This window comes from Dromaius novaehollandiae, chromosome 1 (genome assembly GCF_036370855.1).
Source record: "Dromaius novaehollandiae isolate bDroNov1 chromosome 1, bDroNov1.hap1, whole genome shotgun sequence".
NCBI lineage: Eukaryota > Metazoa > Chordata > Aves > Casuariiformes > Dromaiidae > Dromaius > Dromaius novaehollandiae.
In genome coordinates, this window is record NC_088098.1 from 54,177,002 (window position 1) to 54,196,851 (window position 19,850).

Consider the following 19,850-nt stretch of genomic DNA (forward strand, 5'->3'; position numbering starts at 1 on the left):
ATGAAAGGCAGATAGCCTCCCTAGAGCAGTTGCATGTGTGCATTTGTACATGGATGGAAGGTTTTCCCCCAACACCTGCTGCATTTGTGTGTGTTGGTGTGTATTTTCTTAGCAAGTACTACAGGGCATGTGTCGAGGTTTAGTTTCCTGCAGCTGTTGTGTATACCTATGTCAGCAGGTGTATAACTGTTGTATGTACATGTGCATGTATGTAGCTCTTCAGAAACTGTTGCTTGTAAGTGTCTGTGTAGGTGTTGTTCCCAGAAGCTGTGGCATTTGTGTATGGGTGAGCAGATCCTGAGTAGCTGTAGCCTCTGTGTGTGTGTGAGATTTCCCAGCAGCTGTTGCGTGCGTGTGTGTGTGTGTGTGTGTGTGTGTGTGTGTGTGTCCTGGGAAGCTGTTGCATGTTGTGTGTAGCTCTTCAGCAGCTGTTGCAAGGGAGTGTGTGTGTGCGTGTGTGGTTCCCCAGCAGCTGTTGCTCCTGTGCATGTGTATGTTTAGAGGTGTGCAGTTCCCCAGCAGCTGTTGCATGCATGCTCATGTCTCGTGGAGGCCCACCCCTTTCTGCCTGCACGGGAGTGGCGGTTGTGCAGGCAAGGAGAGCTCGGAGCTAGCTCCATGGGAGAGGGACCTCTGCCTGTCACAGCCTTCCCAGCCAGGAGAAGCCGTGCCGGTTCTGGCCCCAGAGTCCTATCAGCCGAGCCCGTGGCAAATTAATCACTTGCATTTTAAATGCCAATACAGCCCTTTCTGCCTTCTTCCCCCAGTGATGCGGATGCGGCGAAGGCAGCAAATCCTCCGGCTGTGTGCGCCCTCTCTGGACTGCCGCTCCATCCCTGCCTGTCTTACTCGTGTGTGTGCGTGGCTGGGAGCGCTCCCTAGGTGCAGCCAGGAATGAGACAGCTGTGGGGCAGGGGACAGCCCAGCCTGGAGGGGTGACACAAGGTGGGGGATACCCCACACATCTGCAGGGCTGTGAGTTGCTTTGAGACAGGGGTCTTTTGTGCCTCCACCTTGTCCCTGTCATGCCATGCATGGAAGTTGGGAGTGATCGCCCCTCCAGAAGCAGGTATGTGTGTGTGCGTGCATGTGTGTGTGTGTGTGTGCGTGCATGTGTGTGTGTGTGCGTGCACGCTCGTGTGTGTGTGTGTGTGTGTGTTACGTTTTTCTGTGCAGTCCTTGTGCAGCTGCCTTGTGTGTCCTCGGCTCCCTGCTGTCGCCTGTGTCTCCTCTTGGAGAACCAGCTGAGATTGGAGGGGGAGGACTGAGGGGGAGAAGGGAGGATGGATCGACTGCCTTTCTCCTCCAGTCTGTGCATGCACTCCCTGAGGGGCGGATGTCTCTGATCTGAGGATGAAGGCGAGGGGTGAGTGCAAGGAAGAGGGGGGAAGTGAAGTGGGGGTGGGGGTAGAGAGAATGCCCACATGGGGAGAGGGGAGGGAGGGAGGCTTGGAGAGAGGTGCTCCCTTTCTGTGTGTGTGTGTTTGTGTGTGTGTTTGTGTGTGCACCCTCTTGGGATCGGGTTGCTGAACAGGTCCTGGGCTTGCTGTGTGCAGCTGGGGTCGGCTGGTCTGCTTCTATTCAGACCTTGCAAGAGGAGGAGATATGTGTGTATATGTATATATACACATATATGTGTAAGTATGTGTGTGCATATACATATATAATATGTATGTATATATGTGTATGTGTGTGTGTGTGTATGTGTATGTTTCCATATATATGTATAGGTCTATCTATATACACACACACACACATATATGTGCATATACAGATATAGATATACATACTTATATGTGTATTGCTTGCAGTTATGGTGGGGAGAAGGAGACAGCCTCATCTGATAGCCCCTACTCCCTGTCTCTTTGCAAACTTCATTAGGGAGTCTTTGCAGAGACTGGTGTGTGTGTGTGTGTGTGTGTGTGTGTGTGTGTGTGTGTGTATGAACATTTGTCTGTTTTGGGTGCTTGGGAGTGAGTAAGTCTCTGCTCTGCTTTTACACCACTCTGCTGGAAGGCTGACTGGCTGTAGAAAAGTCACTGCATGGTGTCTGTCGAGTGAGTGAGTGTGTATGTGTGTGTGTGTGGTAGGATATGGATATTTACACAGGGGCCCAGGACAGCTAATCAGATGCATACGTATCCATTGCTTGCAGGGTGTCTGTGTGCCCATTTATTCCACCAGAGAAAGCATGCCCACATTTTTATGCAAAAGGATCTTCCTGCTTTGGGGCATGGGATGGGGGGAGGAGAAGCTGAATGAATGAATGGGAGCAAGAGGAGGGGGAAGGAGGAGGAGGGGAGAGTGGGGGAGAAAGACAAACAGACGCATCCCGTTCTCATCCCAGGACAGGCAGGATTGCACAGCTGCTGCTGTTCCCATTCCAGAGCTTGGATCTGGCTGGGGAAAGGCAGCATAAATCTGCTAATGCTGCAGCAGGGAGCACATTCAGGAGCTGCTGTGCGTAATGCCGTCTTATGCATGTGCTTGTGTCACTCCCCCCCGCAACATCTGTGTGCATGCATGAGAGCACACGTGTGCATGTGTGTCTGTGCATGGGGGCAGGGATGGGGGAAGCTGTCTGTGCACAAACAATATGCTTGCAAACATCCTTGCAAGCACCCAGGGAATGAAGTATTGATGGTGGGAAGGAGTGCATCACTTGTGCACTGCAGGCGCGTGCATCTTGCAGTTGTGCACAGCCTGTGGGCTATTTCTACCCACTCTGGACTCACGCAAGTGTGTGCTGCTGGGGGCCCGTGTGTGCACATGAAGTGAGTGCACATGTGTAGGCCAGACTTAGGAGCTGCTCCCCATCCTGTTCTCCTAAAGGCTGGAGAGCACAACCTTTCTCCCCTCCCTGGAGGCAGGGAGCTATAAAACAAGCTATGGAGCAGGGAGAGAAATGCTGAGATTGAAGGAGGGGGGGCAAAAACTATTTGTAGGGAATGTGTGTGTGGAGGCTCCGTGTCCTTGGAGGGGGTCTAGGGGATTGGGGGGGCCTGGCTGCATTGCATGCTGTGAGCCAAGCAAGGCATTTGTCATGCACCGAGTGGTGAGAGGAAGCGGGCTGTACGTGATGTGGGGGACTTGAGGTTCAGGGGGATAAAGGGTCCTGTGCCTAGGTATGAGAAGATTTCTGGTGACCAGCATTGCCCTTCCCCCATCCTGTCCCCACACACACCGTTACTCTTCGGTCCTGGGAAACGCAGCCTAGCAGCATCACTAATACAATATTCAAAGGAAGCTTCATTTACATGGAGCATGCATTATTAATATATTTAGATACAGTCCCCCTCTTGCTTCCTTGCTCTGTGCAGACCGCACCAGCAGCAGTGAGAAAACTGCAGGAAGCAGAGCGGTTCTGATGTGGTGCTGGGGGAGAGAAACAACCCCTTTAATCCCACTTATTTCTCCAGCCTGGAAACCCTTCCCCCAGCCCCTTCCCCACCTGCCATCCCCCTCACACCATTTTTTTCCCTTTTCCTTTGCTATGTGGTTAGACTGGAGGACATCAACCCCACAAACATGCAGATATGCCAGTAGGAAGGAAGCTGCCTTCATTGCTCTCCCCCCTCAAAAGCTACGACACCAAGGGAAAGACTGTGGATGGTTGGCCTTTCCCTCCCTCAGCCAGCTTCAGGCGAGTGGAAATTTGGGAACGTGTTGTCTGATCTGCTGTGCTGGTGCAAAGCAAAGGCATGGAGCAGGAGCTGCTTGTAGGGTGGAGAGGGCACTTGGGGAAGAGGGGCATACGGAGGTTTAGTTTTTGCTGTGGGGCAGCTTGCGGTTAAAATCTGAAAGGTAAAATCACAGGCAAAGTGGAAAGGGGGGAGGGGGAGGAAAAGATAGCTGTGATGTTGTTTGTGATGCTTGTTCCTACCTGGGTCATGTCAGAAGCCAGATGCAGCTCCAGGCAGAGTGCAGCTGCCTCATCTGACCCTGTTAAAGAGTGGTGGAGCGCACTGACCACTTGGGAAAAAAGCTAGTGGTCACACCAGGCCTGTTGAAACCTTCCAGTACTGTCAGCAGCCGTGTCAGGAAATATCAGCACACCACTGAAAAGAAAGACCTGGCTGCTCCCCCCTCCTCCCTTCCCCTCCCATATTGCTTTTCCTTAGGTCTCCTGTAAGTGTCAGCCTGAGCCTGGGCTAGCTTGTTTCTTATACTAGTGTGAGGGGCCAGAGGATGTTCAGAGATAACTTGTCCTCACACTCTTGTGAGCTGATGAGAGGTACTTTGCTCTGGGAAAGGGATCTGACATCCTGCAAATGTGCTTGTAGCCTTTGCTTATGCATGGGGGCCAGGGTAGGAAGGAGCAGCTCAGAAAGGGTACAGGCCAAGTGCGCTCCAGGGAAACATCCCATTTTCTGAGAACAGAGGAGCTTTTGCTTTTCTCCTCCATGGAGGAGCAGAGCTGTCCGAAGCAGTGAGGGATCACAGGCTGTTGGCAGGTGTGGGAAAAGCTGTCACTTCCCCGGCAGCACTGTGGGATGTGCTGGTGGGGATTGTCCAGGATCATCCTGATGCTGAATTATGATGGGTGCCTGTGCTTTCCTTGGGGTTTGTCCTGCACCCTGTGAGCAGGGGAAATGCTCAGTATCACTTGATGACTGTGACAGATGTTGCCTCAGGGAAGGAGGATGTGGAACTGAGCCACTGACGGGAGACAGACTGAATGCACACGAGCCAGTTCCAGTGGGCTGTGGGGGTCCTTGAGGGATGAAGTGCTCTGTCTGGGCTTGAAAGGGAGAGTTCAAAATTCAGGGACCATAGAGCTGTGATTCACCTCCAGCCCTTTCTCTTGGGTTTGGATGGCTTTCTGCAACTGTGAATGAGAGAAGTCTGTATTTAAAGTCCCAGATGAGTGAAGCTTGACACTTGAGATGTGACAGTGACTGTGGAACTGGTGTTATTGTTGCTTCAGTTGCAAGATCGTCTGGCAGTAGTTATAACCTTGCTTTAGCAGAGCTGTGTTTGTGTCCTGGCTTTTCTGTGCTCCCTGGCTGGTGTCAGTTTTGTGGCTTGCTTTGTTGCTCCCTGACCTCCTCTTTAAGAGAACAGGAATTATAGGAGTCTCTGGGTCTCCTGAGAGCTCAGAAATACCTAGGTAATGCCTCAAATGAACTACCTTGCTTTGCTCATAAACAGAGCTGGCCAAATAATTTTCTGTTGCTGAGGAGAAATGACCTCATTTGTTCAACACTTATAAGCCAAAGGAAAGCCCAGTTCCAGCTGACTGGCTGAGCTACAGAAGAAGGGGGCTGTTGCTGCTCTGTCCACAGCATTATAAGGGGTGGGAAACATATTAGGAACCAGGCTGAGGTGGATGACTAGAAGGGTTTGCTCCCTAAGTGTTGCTTCTTGAAATGAGTCCTTAAGGTCCCCAGGCAGCCCTGGCTTGTGCAGGCATGGTGGCTACATGGTGCTTTTCAGCATAGCACCAGATGCCATGGAGATAGGCACAAGATCAAAACGCTGGAGGAGAAGTAGTCCTGCTGTTGAAGTTGAGGCCCATCCATCCTTCAGCATTGGCTTGACTGATGTGCTGAGCCATTCCTTCCCATCTGCAGTCAGAGGAGCGTATCTCCTGCTTTTCAGCCCCTTAGCGTAGAATTTTGTTCCAGGTGATATTTGGTGAAGCTGATAGTGAAACATTATTTTCCCCTAGCTGAGAAGAGGCATCTGGGGGTCAAGACTCCATGTTCTTCTCTGTGTGGAGGCATTCACACATAAGGTTAATGTCTGTCTGCTTTTTGGTAAGCTGTAGGGGAAGTCATGTTTGCAAGGAACCAGGCATGTTTTTGGGTCACATGGAGGTCAGTTACTCTGACAGCAGAAAGATGGAGTAGTTACTGTTGTGAGGAAGGGTCATCAGTAATGTGATGTGTGGGGCAGAGGGTCAGAATAGCAGGATGGATCCCTCGCTCTGCCACAGCTGGCTTGTGTGACCTTGGGGAAGTCCCTTCCCCTCAGCACTCCCCAGCACTCATTTCTCTTTTGAATGACTTTGATTATGAGCGCATAATGATGAAGGGCGCTATAGATGTGCAGACCGTGTCCCAGGATGGAGTACGGGCTACCAGTTGCCTTAAGGCAAGGTGTCATATGCTTGTATTCACTCTTTCCATGGCTTGTGTTCAGTCAGTAGACCAGATGGGTCAGAGCTGCCTGTATATTTTTAGGTTACTATAAGGACTCTATGAGCTATCCTTCCTCCAGGAACATTGGTCTATGTATGAGAACATGTATGTTTGTGAACAGGGAGAAAATTGCTGCTTTTTGCTTGCTTTGTCTGTCTTGTCTTCCTGTATGCACAGGTTGCACTGTGTGTGCACAAAGTCTGTTTGTACATGTATGCCATTTCCTCCTTCTCAGTTTCATCTCTATTACCCGTGTATATGTATGTCTGTGTGCACTTGTGTATGTGCCTGTGTGTGATGTATACAATCGTATGTGGTTTTATTTGTGTAGTGAGCATTAATGTCTATGTGTTTATATGCACCTCTTCTATCTCTTGGACTTGCTCTTGCTTCTCCATGTGTGTAGTTGTGTGTGCAAGTGTGTATAGTTGTGTACCATGTTCAATTGAATATCATCCATCCTTCCTGCCTATGTATCTTCTTCTCCCATTCACTCTAATGAAGCTGCTTCTTCAGCCCAATGGGAAGAGGTTCTGTGCTTTAAGAGAGAAGCTCTTGAGCTGTATTCTGTGGTGCCATATATGTGGAGTTAGCCCTTCTAATACCTGTGTATACAAGTGCGTCCAGAGACATCAAGCCCTGAAGTGTGTGAGTGCGGGGGAGACGGGGGGGAGGGGGGGGGAGGGGGCTGATTCCTGCTGTTGCCAAGGCTTTAGCAAGACCTGTCTGGAAAACCTGGGTGCTGTGCTAGCTGAAGGATAGTGATAAATTGGAGGGAATTCAGAGAAGAGCGACAAAAATGGTGAAGGGGCTAGAGGGACTGATTTATGAGGAGAGATTAAAAGAACGAAATTTGTAGAGCTTGGCTAGATGATGATATGATAACAGTTTACAGGTATTTGAGAGCTGTAAACAGCAAGAAGGGAGAGGGATTATTTAAAGTGGCACAAGATGGGCAAAGTCAGTACTAAGAGATGAAGCTGAGCAAGGTGAGGAAAGTCTGGCTGGCTCTGAGGACACATGCAAGTTTTCTGGTGTGAGGGCTCAGACAGGCTATGGAATAGTCTCCTGGAAAATTAATGGAGATACAACAGCAAGGAAATATATGGTGGTGAAAAGGGGAGGATGGGAACAAGCTGGACTTAGTCAGTGGTGAAGGTGGAGTGGTCTGTGAAGCCTCTTCTGCATGTGTACAATTGCCAGGGAAATTCTGAGAAATATTTGACTGACTTTCACCTTTTATTGATTTCCTGTCTCACCACTGAGGCGAACCTGCAGACACTGTTGTTGAGAGAGCAGAGAGGTGATGTGGAAGGAATGAGTAAACTGAATCTGAGGGAGGCTGAGGACCTTATTCCCTTTTCCCCTTGATCCTTTCTGGGTCTAGAGGTAGTCTAGGAAGCAATCCTGCAGCAAGTGGCTGAGAAGGTGGGGGAGGGCTGTGAGTGACAAGGAGCTCTGCTATAACAACTTTCTAGGACAGAGGAGGCTGGACTTTCCAAAGCAGTCAGAGATGGTTTGGCATGGGGACAGTGGGTTCAGGAGGATCAGCCTTTCCTCCTCTGACTTCCTAGTCACAGATGATCCAGAATTGGGACAACAAGGTCAGAAGGATTAACACCACTCCTTCTTTCCTCATTGCAGTCTTAGGCCAGAAAAATTGAGTCAGATCATAATAAAAGGATCAGTGTGGAGAGGCTGTGGCGGACGCTGAGATAGACAGGTCAGGAAAATGGAAGAAAATTCAGGGGTATTGGCCCTATTACAGATGGTCTGCTGAAAGGGGTCTGTGTTCAATGACAGAAAAGGGATTCGGTCTTCCGAAGTCTGGAACAGCACATTGAGGGGACTAGCTGCCAAGCACAGATATTACTCCGAAAAAGGAACTGTGGTGGGAAGACTGGCTGAAATGATCTCAGAGGTCCTTCCAGCTTTAGGTAGTGGGAAAAGTTCCCTTCTTGGAAAAGGCTCTGTTGTTTGCTCCTTTGTCCATCTTCCTCCAATATGACCTCATGCACCAAAATAATATCATTCTTTCTAGCTACTATTTGTCAGTGACCCTACTTCCAGGGCAGTCTGGCTGTGGAAAGCCATAGGAATGTAAGAAGACCCCACCAAGGCAGGTGAGAGACCCTTCCAGTCCAGTATCTTCAACAGTGGCTAACAGAGGATGCCCAGAGGGAAGAGTATAATGACAGGGCAACTGTGTAGTGACAATTCCTCTGAATACTCTTTCAGCCTCCCGTGGTGTGTGGTTGAGATGTGGTGTGCTAGAAGACTTGTCATACACTTTATAGGTCTCTGGATTTTTCTTCCATGAGTTTGTCCAGCCACTCTTTGAACTCAGCTAAAGTTTTAACATCTGCAAAATCTTACAGTAGGAAATTCCACAGCTTAAACATGCACTGTGCAATGAACCACCTCCCTTTTGTTTGTCTTCGATATGTTAATTTCTGGTTTCATTTCCTGTCTCTTGGTTCTTGGGTGGGAAGAGACAGTTAACAGCTGTCCCCTCTACCCTTCCTGTGCCATCAGTGATTTTATAGACAGGGCAGGGCCCTAGGAGACTTGAAAAAAAAAAGGAAAGGAATTTTGAAGTGCAGCTAGGTGTGCCAGGATAGCTTCTCCAAGCATGGGCTGTGGCATTCAGCACCAGCAGGAGTTGGGAGTTGTGGAAATGGAGCAAGTGAGAGAACTGAAAGGCCAGAGGTGATGGAGATCTGGCTGAGGCTCTGATTTGGTGATGTCCACAGAAGCAGAAAGGAAAGGGATGATAGATGGTGGGTAAGTCTGTAGACTCAGGGGTCCTAGGAAAATATGTGCTGGATAAACTGCTGGTGTGGTGGGCAGTGGAGGAAACTGAAGAGAGAGGGAAAGAGGAGAAATGGCTTTCAGGCCTAAGCATAGCACAGGGAGGTCTTGACCTATTTGGAAATGGTTTGCAAAAGTCATCTCCTAGGTCAGGATTGGGCTCTTCTAAAGTGGCCTGGGAGATTTAGCCACAAAACTCTTACTGAAGTTAAGATTTTCTCATGTTTCTTGGTTAGTTGAGACCAGGTGGTGGAGAAAAGATGAATGAAAATTAAATGTCAGACATCCTGTGAGTGGTCTTCAGATAGAGTAGATTCAGAGAGAGGAAACAGGCTCAGGCCAAGAAGAAAAAGGCTCTGGTAGGGACTGGGAGAGGGTGAAACAATCTTGCAGGATAGGAGGGTACAGAGAAAGAAGAACGAGCTTTCAGTAGCCCTTAGGACATCTCCTACAAAGGCAAGCTGTCTCCTGAGTAACCTATGAATTCAAGGATTCAGGGTTGTAGGGGACTGAGGTGAGTGGCAGGAGGTTGGCTCCCTCCAGAAGCTGTCAAATGTTACCTAGGCCAGGGTGGGCAGTGAGGAGGGTTAGGGACAGTACTGGTGGCAAGGGGAGGAGATGAGGGGACAGGTTTGATGTGAAGGAAGAGGTGGACAGAGGGTGCTTAGTGAGGAAGAAGGCAAAGGGCCATGGAGGAAAGCCTGAACGGCATCAGAATGAGAGACAAGTGGTGGCTAGAGGCTGGGGCAGAATAGAGCTGGTCTCAGAAGCAGCCATTTCTCGAGATCTCAGTCTACTCCCCACTGAGTGCCTTTCACAGGGCAGGAAGTCCTTCTCCAATCCCAGCAGCCTGTTCCCCAGCTTGGTCACAGCACAGGACAGTGCAGCAGCCTCGGTTTTTGTTACAGACTGGGGAGGGACATGTTTCACCACACCATGTCCTTGTAAGGCTCTCCTTCTCAATGTAAGTTGTAACCTTTCTTTTTGATTTTCCCTAGTGACATCCTCCTTCCCTGCCTGCTCACCTAACACTAGCTGCATCCTGTGTCGCTGTTTGTTTTTCTTTAATCGGTGTGATGGATCAGTGACAGACCCCCACTGTAATTTTTTTAAAGTAAAATTCATCTTGAATTGAGCAAGATTAGGGGAAGCATCTTAAGGCATCAGCCACATTTTCTATCTCTGCCTGAGAGCAACTTAAAGGATGGCTCAACAGGATTAGTAGCAAGAGCAAGACTGGAGAAATGGATTTGGCAGGGGCTGACTGGTGGACCCGAGGGAGTAGGAGCTCACTGTGCTGGAAAGTGGGAGAGCTAGACTCTGCTCAAGGCCTTGACCATTGCCTGCTGGGCCTTTGGGTGCATGGGGACAACTGGGCTGATGCTGAGCACAGTCCTAAACCCTGCCCTGGTAGAGAGCAGTCTTACCCTGCAGGGATGTTCTTTGCTAAGCAAGGCTACTCAGTGCTGGCTGGGTGCTTCAAGGCCAAGGCATGGGGGATATTGCTGTCTGCCTCAGGAAACATCGCCCCAGGTGCTGGTAATCTCTGCAAAGCAAGGGCCTGGAGGCACATGCTGGTTGCAACAGAGCTATGTGCAGCTGGAATAATGTGTGTCAGGCCTCAGGAACAAGCCAAGATGCCATTCCCTGTGGGCCTTGGTCCCTCTGGCAAGCTACCTACTCCTTCCCCAGCCTGCTGGGTGCTGCTGGAGGTGTGAATTAACAGTCTAGAGGCATGGGAACACCCTGTCATTACAGCCTGCTTCCTTTGTTTGGCTTCTTCTGCTTCCCTCCTTCCTTTTTTCTTTTCGTGCTTCTGCAAGTGAACGTTTCAGAAGAAAGTGCCACACTCGCAGGTGACAGAAGGGCAGCAGGCCACATAAAGCTCTCTTTTCACAGTTTGGCTGCCACACTGCACAATCCTGATGTGCTCGGCCCTTCATTCCCCCAGTGCTTCCCTGCTGCTGGCAGCTGTCCTACCACGCAGCGTGCTCCTCTTCTTGCCCAGCACTTCTGCCAAAGAATGGTTGCTCCTGCCTGGAGTGGGAGAGGGTGTGGACTTTGCAGTCTCTATTAGGCTGCCCATTCAGCTCATTTCACTGGTGATGGCCAAGCTGATTTGACCAGCCACCTGTGCACCCACCTATCAGCTATATATCCCCAAGAGGGATCTGTATCTGCACTGAGCCAAAACCCCAGTTCATTTGTTTTCTGATCCCACAAGTGACTGCTTCTCTCCTTTGCTGAAATATCCGCTGTCTTATGCTCTGTCAGTGTGCTGGGGCTCTGTGATGAGAAAGAAGTCTTGTGAGGAGCATCTTCCCCAGCTGCAGCCAGGTACCACATCCTGTTCCTCATGAGGCAGGCACTCCCTCCTTCCACATCATGTTCAAGGGAATATGTCTATCATATTTTCCTATGTGCACACATATGACAGCATGAACTGAGCATCCAAGCAAATGGAGATTCGCATAACCTGACCTTTACTTTCCCAAGCCTCTCAGAGAGCTATCAAGAAAGGATGACTGGATTAGACCGGGCCCTGCTTGCTCCTCTGCAGTGTAAAGATTTCCTTAACTGGACTTGCCACACCATTGTCCTCTCATTAGCAGTCATTCTCCAGAGCAGAAGAAGGGGTGCCCTGGGAGTGAAGGAGTTCCCTTTTCCTCTCCACTCTCCTCCGGCACCAGTCTTGGCACAAGTCCCAGAGCTCAGCTTTCGTCTGGGGCACCTCAGCCCCTCAGCATGTGCTGCCCATGGGGCAATCTCACACAGTTTCTGCACTGAAGGGGATTTGCATGCATGGTAGGGGAGAGACAGCCTGGCTTGTTTATTCTTAATGCTCCGTATTATCTCCATTAATAATGCCACCTCTGCCTCACATGCTAATTAAGACTCAAGACTGTTAATGTAATAGGGAATTTGGGCAGAGACCACACAAGACTGGCTGGATTAAGTTAACCTTATGGACTGTTAATGGATCTCCTGGAGGGGCATTTCTGCCTAATGAGAATCCAGCTTGAATGGTAATCAGGGGCTTGCTCTCTGCATGCTTAACAGAGGCCTTTAGCCAGGAAAGCTGGTAACACTGCAGGGCAGGATGTGGGAAAGGCATTGGCAAGAGCAGCTTGTGGGGAAAGGGGGAGAAACAGAAGAGAGAAGGGAAGGGTGCAGGGCTGGGTGAAGAGCACTGAGATGAGGGAAGAGTTGAGGCAAGCTGATGGTGTGAAGAAGGCCAGGCTGAGATGGGAGCAGTGGTGTTGGCATATCTGCATGTGGGGAACCCAGAACAGGAATGGCCTTGGGGTTTTCTTCCAGCAACTTGCTAATGGCTCACTGCCCCAGATAGTCCTCCAAGTGGGAAGGGTCCATGCTTTGGATCCAAGTCTGGAGGTTTCTCAGTATCTGCAGGGTCTGGTTGAAGGTTTAGCCTTATGGAGCAGGAGCATTGACAGGGCAACTAGGACATGTTGGTCTGGCTTGAGGCATGAGTTTGAGCTGTGATGAGTGCAATTTGTGTTAAAGGTTGCTTATACCAAATCCAGCTGTGTGTGGCTCTGCCAGGGGGATCGAAAGTCAATTAGATATCACTGTAGCTGTAGGAATCCCTTTATATTCTTGGTTATAGAGACTGCTGTGCCCTAACTCTGTTACCTTGTGGGCTGTCTCAGCTTTGCATGACCCATGGGTTTGATCTGAGCCCTCAGTCTGGTTTGTGGTGTTCAGGGTTGGGGGGTGGAAGTTTAGGGTTTGGGTGGAAGTTTGTGGTTTGGTGATGCAGTTCCTGGGATTTGGAAATGTGTGAAAGGGATGTGGGAAGGGAGTAGGTTCAGTTCAGGTTGCCCAGCGAGGTTTTTGTTTGCTTTCTGGCTTTCAGTAGAGGGGAGATACCAGGGAGCTGTGAGAAAAGCAGTTCCCTTGCTGTGTGTTGTGTGGGAGTTGGTTCCGGGGGCAAAGTATACTGCTGTTAGTGAGCAAGGGGAAGTAGGGGAAGGTGAAGAAAGAAGAGGAGAGACTAGCAGGAGAGGCAGTGCAGGAGCCAGACAGTTTGACCCAAGAAGGGATCCCTGCCCTGAGAACATGTACACACCATGGGTGCATGCAGCACATATACTTTTGCCACAGTTTTGTGCTGTACTCACAGCATCGCATTCACAAGAATCCTCACACTGCATGCATGCAGTTACACACTGGTGTCTCTCACACACACATAGATGCTGTCCACAGAGAACAGTCACACCACCATTTTGCACAAACCTGTGGAGGACATAGCTCCCTGTAACACCTCACAAATACACCAGTGTTTTCAGCAAAATGCAGACTCACACACACATGCACCTGTTCTGCCTGTAGTACAGCACTTAGATCCACATATGTATGCATATAAATGTCCCACACATGAATGCATGTAGTCCCCTGCCCAAAGAAGACACATACACAGCACTGACACACAGATCCCCATACCAAAACACAGATACTTTCTAGGGGCCACACACTCATGCAAACCTATGTGCACACACCACACCAAGTTGTCCCCTTTCTGCATTTTGCCATGGACACATCCTTGTGGGCTCACTCATGACACCACTGACAGACACACATTTTTATGTCTTCCAGGTGTCCTCCTTTGCTAGCACAAAATAGTCACATGCAAGTGAAGCAAAAAACATCCCTTTGAGATGCACAAGCACAACGCACAGATGTACATGTGCAAACACACAAACACATACCCCTTGCCTCCTGTTTGCCTTGATTTCTCTTTTCCTTGGACTTTGTTTAACCAGTGATGGTGCTTCTTCCATGCCCCTGAAGCACAAGAGCAGATGGTTTGGAGGTCAGTTTAGGATAATGGTTCCCTATTCCACTAGTGGCTCTTTTCAGCTGCTTAGCTCAGAGATAAGCATCTCAGAGATGGAGTTCCTCCTTGCCTACCCAGACATGAGACACCTCTGTGCTACCTCTCAGCTGCTATTAGAAGTCCTGAATCCAAAGCCCTCTTTAAATTGCCCTCATGACAGCACTTTAACCCAAGTAGCACTTAGGGTCATGGTGGCTCTTCCAGGTTCAGCAGCATCTGACAGCTTCGGCAAAATGAGGCGCCGCCATCTCTGCTCCGCTCTGTACATACTCCTCACTGAGGCCCAAAAGACTCTCTCGCTTGTCCCCTTTCAGGCTGCATTATTCATTTTCTGTAATGCAAAACTGATGTTTGTGGGAAGAGGCATGCAGGTACAATCAAACATAGCATAGAGGAAAAGACATTCCTAGCAAGCTGAAATTGCCTGGGTGCACAGGCCAAGTTTAGCTGAGAGAGGGGAAATTTTTACTGCTTCAAAGCACATTTGAAAAGTGAGTGGTGGTGGTGGAAGGAAAGAGGAGAAGGTTTGGAGGGGCTGAGGTGGTGGTGGGGACTTCCCCGTGTGTTTTTTCTGGCCCCTTTTGTGCTGCCGCATGAATGTGTGTGTGGTGTGTGCATGGGAAGGTGGGAGCATTGTGGAGGAAACTGTGAAGTAGGTGGCTTTGGAGAGAGGAGAGTCTGCATGCTGGTGTAATGGTGGGGAAAGTGTATTTGCATGTGCAGGTGAGGAGGCTGGGGATGTGAGTGTTTTGTGAAAAGCTGTGGAAGCAGGCTGCTGGGGTACATGTGAATGCGTGAAGGTAAGTAGTTCCCGGATGAGGCTATCTGGATATGTACTTCACCAGCTTACACTGAAGTGTGTGTGTGTAAGCGCTCAGAGCCCATGCCTATACAATAACACAGGACAAGAGCTTGTAGGCTTCCCTCCATTTTTCCTGAAAAAATCCTGTAGGAGTCAGGGATAATCTGCTTCTTCGGGAGTTGTCAAGAGGAGGGCTGTGAGCGTGGCTGCGGCCTCTGAGTGTGCCTGGGGCTAGACCCAACTGCAGCCCTCATACTGCTGGTGCCCACATCACCCTTGTGCCAGCCCCTTCATGTATGTGGGCTGCGCCTCTTCCTTTTCTCCCCACTGCTCCAGTCATCCCTCTGCAGCCAGTAACCCCTGCACCAAATGTGTATAGTCTCAGCTGCACCCAGCTGCTTTTCCCTCAGCAGAAGCCCATGCTTTCTCATGCTTCTCCCATTTCCTGCTGGCACACAGGGGCATTTATACCCTCCCTCCACGCAGCCTCACTTATCTTTTCCCTGGAGCACACTCAGGTGGGCATTTCCTTTTCTCCAGATGCACACTTGCCTTGATGCTGAACCCTGATCATGTTCTGCCATCCGCTCGTGGGCTCATGCTATGACATTACCAAGCTTGTTAAACAAGCCTCACAGAATGGCCTTCATGCTGTCCCTGGTGTCCAGCCTGCCTGTGCTCCTTCTGCCACTCCTTCCTACTCACCCCACTCATCTCCTTGTCTCTCCTCTGACCTGGTTGAAGTTGTGTCCTTCCTTGTCGAATCTCTGCTTTCCATATGGTTTATGTACTTCTTCATCACATTCAGGTTTTACAATCTTGTCCCCTGATGTTGCTCCCAGCCAGTTTCAGAGCACTCTGGGCTGGTGGAGCCTTGCACTCTTCTCTGTGTGCAAATCGCACACATCAAACATTAAAAGAAAGAAGGAAGGGAGAAAAGATAAGTGTGGATGCATTTTACATGCTTTCTGCTCCAGAGGCTTTGCCCCCAAGAGTTACAACATGTGTCAGTGGAAAGATATATGGGCTTTGCTGGGAGATGGTAAAATAGGAAGAACTAGAGAAAGTGCATAAAAGGAACATCTCAGAGATAGAGGCAGTTTAAGCAGAGTTACGTGGTAGTGTGGTGTGTGTGCATGCATACGCATGCACAGGTACACAGAGCAATACAGCTGTCTCCACAGCAAGTTCCAGCTTTGTAACTTTCGAGGATATCATTTTTGTGTGAGTGATGCCGTTTGTCTGTGTTTCATGTGTAGTTTGTGTTTTTCTGCCTGTGCTGGATGTTGATGAGTATTTGTGTTTTCCATGTGACAGAATATGGCTGGTGTTTGATGGTGCTGGGGCTAGTGTTCAGGATCCAGAAGGATGGTATGCCACTGTGTGGGTTGAATTAGGTAGGTAACAGTATCTGATGCTATCAGTTTGTATGCTGTAGGCAATTTGTAAACACAGTATATTTGTGTGTGATATGCAGGGAGCAGTGCTTGCTTGACTTATGTTCTTAAAAGTGTGTGAGGATGGTTTATGTGCTTTTGTTTGCTTATTGACGTGTGTGTTGTGATACACTGGTGCATCGTGTTTGCACTGATATAGATGGTTGTGTGTGTGTGTGTGTGTACATAGCATTTTTTCTGGTCTCTGATAAGGAGGTAGGTTTATTAAATGGTGGGTATTTGTGTGACACTTGTGTGACAGTCAGGTGTTTGTGTATGGTAGATATGTTCAGACATTCAGCACGTATTTGTGAAGTGGTTGGTGTTAATTGTGCTGTATATAAATATAGTTGCTGTTTACTTGTATGAGTGGTGGTACAGGCTGGGTGTAGCTGATGTGGTTATGTTAAGGTTGTCTGAAACCATCACATATGCATGTTAATACAGCTGTGCAACTTTACAGATGAAGGATGTTAAGAAGGGAAGCAAACATCTCACCCTTTGGAGGGACTCTGAATGATTAGACAATGTATGCAAGGTGGTGTGTCAGTCTGCACGGGTATGAAGAGGCTATAGTGTGTGTGTGTGTGTGTGTGTGTGTATAGCATGTGTGTAGCAGTTTGAGTGTGGATAGTGCGCTTGCAGGGTGGCATGTCTGGGTGATGTGAGCAAGACTGCAAGGTTGTGCGTGCACGGGGGTGTGATTGCATGTGTAGGCAAACTTCAGCTGCTCCCCATGTGGCCCCATTAGACAGTTGGCTTGCCCCATACCAGGCCAGGTGCTCTATCCTTTTGTCTCTAGTGGGACAGCTTGGCCCTTGAGAGGCCATCCTCTTTTCATGCTTTAAATCTCTTTCCATCAGTCTGTCTGTTTGCTCTGCTGCCCATGTCCACTTGTCTCTTCCCATAATAACTGATACACCCTTACTTGCTCACACTCCACACTGCCTATGGACTCAGCAGCTGTGCATCTCTCCGTCCCTCCCACATACACACATTCACACACACATACACACACACTGGATCTTCATCTGTGGTATATTCAGTTGCCATTGGAAACCTAAGAAAGAAGTGAATCTACCCTTCAAGTCTTAAGCTGGTGTTTTTTTTTTCCTCCTCTTTTCTCCTCTCCTCACAGAAGGCGAAGTCTTTCGCAATGAATCCATGGCAGCTTCGATCGAGTGGTGAGCTGGAGCACCTATGTACAGGCCGCTCCTTGATGTGACTGAAAACAGGCCTTTTCCAGCACTCTGAAAGGAGAGTGGGGCCGTGAATTTACCTCCCACACATCTGGGCACCCAGAGTACGTGCACTGCGAGGTAAGCGAAGCTTGGCATCTCTCTCTCTCTCTCTCTCTCTCTCTCTCTCTCTCTGTGTGTGTGTGTGTGTGTGTGTGTGTGTGTGTGTGTGTGTGTGTGTGTGTGCTACTTGTTCCCCTGAGGTGCGAGGGAGGGAAAGGCAGGGTTTTCTGCCACGCCGTGACTGGAGTCTAGGCTTTAATCAGATACCCCTTAATGAAGAACTGCTCCCTCCCCTCTAACCCCTTTTCCTTGCAGCTCTGCATGGATGTGCAGGGAGGGGTTGCTTGCAAAGCAGCAGGAGGAAATGCTGCAGGTTTGCTGCATGCAGTCCTGAAATTGTTCCTCTCCTTCCTGATCCCCCCCATACATGTGCCTGTCTGCTCTTTCCCTTATGATCTCTTCTTCTGCCCTTTCCTGAGGAAAGGGGCAGCTGGGTTAATGTTGCTGAGAGACAGTGGAGCAGCCGACTGGTTTGACCAGCAAAATGGCTGGGCTATGCAAACGTGGCCTGGCCCCCTCAGAGATGCAGCTTGCGGCAGAGCACTAATGGGCATCATACTCCCAGGAGTGGGGCACCCTGGAAGGTTCCCCCTCCCTCTTTAGTTCATGGATATTTTGGGTATACCAGTTCCCTGAGGAGAGTGCTGGCCTCCATTTCTTAGCTAGGTACTTTCTCTAAACAGCCAGCCCAGCCTGGCACAGCTTTTGGGTGATGGGCATGCTCGTTGTCATTGCCTATCTGGGTGCTGTCCCTTGGTGCCCCTGCCTGGCCATAAGAGATATTTTCCTGCTGGAGACAGTGTGTTTCATAAGCTGGGAACGCTGTGTACCCTGCACAGGCAGTGAAGGGCCCTTATGCCGAGCCTGACCCATTTTGGGGCGCAAACCTCATGGGAACTCCTGAATAGGCCTCCCGTTGCCTGGGGCTGCCCTTTGTGCCCCTTTCCACAGCTTCTCTGCAGGGAACTCAGCAACATCAGCTGCACTGTTTCCATGCCATTTTTTTGTGCTGATGGAGTTGCTGCTGCATGAGGAAGGGAAGGGAAGGCACAGAAGAACAGCTGTTCCTCTCAGTGCCTGGGCAGGCCCAGTAGTGCTGTCGGCCCTCGAGGGGTGCAGATATGCCTGGAGGCATCTTTTCTCACAGTAAGAGCTAAAACACTGAGCTCCTGCTGAGGAAAAGGGGAGAGGGCATCCTTATAGGAGTGGGTTTCGGAGTGAAGGATGGGGATTTGTGCTTGCCAGGCTCTGCATGGACCCTGGCAGATGCCTCAGTTTTCTGACTGAGATTTGGGGGCTGCTGTGTGTCTCCAGGCCTGCAGGGCCCGTGCTCTAGTGCAGCCCTGGCAGTCATGCTGGTGTGGCAATGGGCTGCTCCCCCCCACCTGTGTCATGCCTGGTGTGGCTCTGTGATGCCAGTGAGCCCTGTGGATGCCTGCCATTTCTGAGCTGCTGTAGTGGGAGCCTGTTCTGAGCTCTCCCCTGGCTGCAGCTCCTGGTACCCCTTTTCCCAGCAGCCCCAGCAGCCCAGGCACCTCCCCATCCACCTGAACCGCTGCCTTCAACTTCTGCCCAGCGAGAACAGGGCTGGCTGTTTCTTGTACCTTTCAGGGATACTTTGATCCCCTGTTTTTTTACTTTTTCAGCAGCACCCCTTCCTTAACCCCTCTCCAGCATCTCCCTTCCCCTGTGACACCTTGATGTGCTGTGCTGGGCAGGCGCAGGGCTGGGGAAGACTAGGGACAGGCCATTCTTCACAGGTGGGATCATTTCCGAATTGTCTTGCTGGCTGACAGTACTGTGAAGTGATCTTTTCCCCCATGGTTCACACCCTTCGGCATGCATGTGTGTTTGTGTGTGTACATATGTGTTGTGGGTGGGGAAGTGACTTCAGCGTTGCTGTGTTGCTGTTCCTCTTGCCTGGGACTGGGCAGGAATGTGATCATGCAGTGGCACTCCGTCTTGTTATGGGGGTTTGCAGGAAATGAGCTCCTCCCAGATGGAGCCTCTGAAACCGTTTGGCACTAGTTAAATCCCTCAGCCCTCTCCGAGCATGGCTTTGGCACTGACTCAAGGTGGACAAGACAATAAATTCAACTCTAGGAAGCTTGGTACTGGGTCAAAACTGCTGTGGCTACATGGTAGAAAATGTTGATCCAGTATGAACTCACTCTGCTGGTTCAAATTTGTTTAGAGAACAATGATGGCTTAACTCTGTAGTGGCAAGGTTTATGTTGCATTGGGTATTATCTGTCTGCATCACTCCAGCTTGATGCTGGCTCGAGTGTTGTTTGTCCTTCCACATCTGGCATGAACTCTGTATCATGTGTGCTCTGGCTAATTTGACAGATGCAATTGCATGCTACAGCCAGTCTGGTTCAGTCCCTCCTCTCAGGCAAGCTGGTTTGAAAGAGGGTTGAATTACAGTCTTAGCAGGGAGCAAGCCTTGTCCCACATCATGCAGTTGCCCTCCCCTTTTAGGAGTCACAGCAGCCCCTG

General features: G+C 49.9%; 1 long non-coding RNA gene across 1 annotated transcript in view; it reads left to right on the forward strand.

The window, feature by feature from the left end:
* Positions 1-632: 632 nt before the first annotated feature.
* The window catches only part of LOC112990697 (uncharacterized), a 50,108-nt gene continuing 30,890 nt past the window's right edge, over positions 633-19,850 (forward strand). Inside the window, exons 1-2 of the long non-coding RNA XR_003261116.2 lie at positions 633-1,069; positions 17,189-17,369. This is a non-coding gene — a long non-coding RNA (uncharacterized LOC112990697). The remainder of the gene's footprint in view (positions 1,070-17,188; positions 17,370-19,850) is intronic.